This window comes from Dama dama, chromosome 18 (genome assembly GCF_033118175.1).
Source record: "Dama dama isolate Ldn47 chromosome 18, ASM3311817v1, whole genome shotgun sequence".
NCBI classification, from domain to species: domain Eukaryota; kingdom Metazoa; phylum Chordata; class Mammalia; order Artiodactyla; family Cervidae; genus Dama; species Dama dama.
In genome coordinates, this window is record NC_083698.1 from 101,143,917 (window position 1) to 101,147,219 (window position 3,303).

Here is a 3,303-nt window from a genome sequence, read left to right on the forward strand (position 1 = left end):
TGTAACAAGTGCTACAAGAGCCCTGAAGGGAAAAACCAATTATCAGGCTGCAGCTGAGCAGTACTTTCTTTAAAAAAAAAAAAATTTTTTTTTAATATTTACTTATTTATTTGGCTGTGTCCAGTCTTAGTTGTGGCACCAGGATCTTCACTGCATTATGTGGGATCTTTCGTTGTGGCACATGGACTAGCTATTTGTGTCCTGCAGAGACCCCCATGGGCTTCAGTAGCTGATATGTGTGGCCTCAGTTGGTCCAAGGCATGTGGGGTCCTAGTTCTGCAACCAAAGATCAAACCTGCATTCCCTGAATTGCAAGGTGGATTCTTAACCACTAGACCACCAGGGAGGTCTTACAAGGAGTGCTTTCTCACCATCTAATAGATAAAGTAGCCATGGCTGAGTGAAAGAATGAGTTGGTCAGAACAATGACAACTGACTGCAGTATCTGGTTTTTCAAACTTCCTTTCCATCTCTCCATCCTCAGAAATTCTCCTGTCCAGATCAAAGCTAGATTAATTAAAAGTTAGCATCTCCAGAGTCTGAAGTCCCTCAGTATAGACTCCTCTAGCCCCAGAGATGGGAGAGCCTGGTGAGCTGACATCTATGGGGTCACAAAGAGTCGGACATGACTGAAGTGACTTAGCAGCAGCAGGAGCAGCCCTTTTATTTAATGTATATTCATCAAGTTTCCATCAAATTTATAGACTGGTAATGGCAATTATTCTAGTAACTCCTTCACAACAGTAACTGTATGTTTACACCCCTTGCCTGAAAGGAACACTTACAGTTAGAAAATAACCATAGATTCAGTGTCACTTTTAAAATCTTTTGTATTTCATTTACCACAATAGAATCTACAAACACCTGAAAGAAAATAACACATATTTAATCATAAATAAAACACATATGCAAGAAATAATTTTATTCAGTCTAATTGCAATGTTAATTTTTTGCTTTACCATTTTCCCCAGGAAATGGAAACAATTGATCTATTTGTTAGTCTACATAAAGGCACTTGATTTAAGGTCATTTCACTGAAGGCAATAGCCTTCCCATTCCACAGTAGTAGCTTACACTGGAACATAATTACCAGCAGGCAGGGTGAGATTGTAATATCAAGAGCTAATTTATTTATATATATATATATATATATATACACATTTACATACGTATATGTGCTTTGGCCACCTGATGCAAAGAATTGACTCATTGGAAAACATCCTGATGCTGGGAAAGATTGAAGACAGGAGGAGAAGGGGATGACAGAGGATAAGATGGCTGGATGAACATGAGTTTGAGCAAGCTCTAGGAGTTGGTGATGGACAGGGAAGCCTGACATGCTGCAGCCCATGGGGTCGCAAAGAGTCGGACACGACTGAGAGACTAAACTGAACTGATAATATATATATATATGTACACACACACACATACACACACATGCACACACACACACAGACACACACACACACATGCACACACACACACATGCACACACACACACAGACACACACACACAGACACAGACACACACACACAGACACACACACACAGACACACACATTGGACTTCCCTGGTGGCTCAGAAGTAAAGAATCTGCCTGCAATGCAGGAGACCCCCTCGGTCGGGAAGATCCCCTGGTGAAGGTAATGGCTACCCATTGCAGTATTCTTACCTAGAGAATCTCATGGACAGAGAAGCCTGGTGGGCTACAGACCATGGGGTTGAAAAGAGTTGGACACAACTAAGTGACTAAGCACAACGTTGCCTAAACATATATATATGTACACACATATGTATATATTCTAGGAATCTTTATTTTTGCATTTTACATTTAGGTCTTAGAGCCGTTTTGAGTTTTTTTTTTTGTGAAAAGTGTAAGGTAAACGTCTAGATTTTCTGTATCTTCATATGAATGATTTTTTAAATTTTATATTGATGTATAGTTGATTAAAAATGTTTCAGGTGTACATCAAAGTAATTCAGTTATACACATATGTGTATCAATTCTGTTTTAAATTCTTCTCCCATTTAGGTTTAGAATATTGAGCAGAATTTCCTGTGCTATACAGCAGGTCCTTGTTGGTTATCTATTTTAAATATAGAAGAGTTTACGTGGTCAATCCCAAATTCCCAATCTATACCTCCCCACCTAGAGCTAACTTAAATACAGGTAAAAACGATGGCAGGATTTCCTGACTCTAAAATGCATCCCCCATCTTCCCTTCATTTTTCCAACATTCCAGCCTCAGAGATACAATGTCCTAGTAAGCAACCATTAGAAATATAAAGTTCTGAAAAGCTAGCACAAGAACCCATTGTCACAAATGCAAATCCCAATGAGAAATGAAAGTAGATTCATTCCTTCCAGCTGAAGGGACTAGGGAGCAAGAAACCGAGATATGGATGTTTTGATGCAGATGATAAAGGAATCAAGTCATTTTCATACAAAAGTCAGGCCTGATTCCTAGAATGACCAGTTATACCATGAAGGCCCTGCATTTTAGGAGTGAGGTGAGGTGCAAAACTTTCTAAGGCCAAGGTGGAAATTTTCAGCAGTGCCTACGGAGCACCATGTTTTTATCAATCTAGTTTCACCAACTCCTTAAACTTTAAATTTCCTGTTGTAAATAGGATCCTTGCAACCATGCCTGATGAATACGGAAGAAAAGTGAGTGACCCAGGGGCCTGCTGGTAAATATTAATCTCTGGTCCTCCAGTTGTAGCATTTGCTGACTTCCAGCATTCACCAGTTTCCTTGCTGTCAGTTTCACTCCCATCATGTCTAATTCAAGCTACCAAGATGGCATCACTGAGCTTGGAGACCAGTATTTCTACCATATCGATACAAGTAACACAGACAACTTCAGTTTTCAGGAAGGCTCCAGACCATCAGCATAGCATTTTGCCTGGGGTTTCCCCTTAGATCTTGTTCCCTATTCAACCCAGCATCTTTGTCCTTCTCCTTCCCTTGAGAGTGACAAGCATCATATCTTATGGAAGGGAACCTCATGGAATTGCCCTTTAGTAGAACTATTCCTAAACTCTTAATGAACTTACTTAGGTCTTTTTCAAAATTGAAGGCAATAAAATTCCAGCCCTGAAGGTAAATGTACCTTTGTGAATATGGTAGAATTGCCCTAGCATGCAAAATTTCCATAGTAAAGCCCTCTATATCTACTACAAAGCTCATCATCTTATGACTTCAGTGAGTGAAGCATCTTTCAGAGGACACTTGTGACCCCCTCGCCCCAATCAAGAGACCTGGATTTGATGAGGTGAAGAGACCCATGACCACTTTCCAGG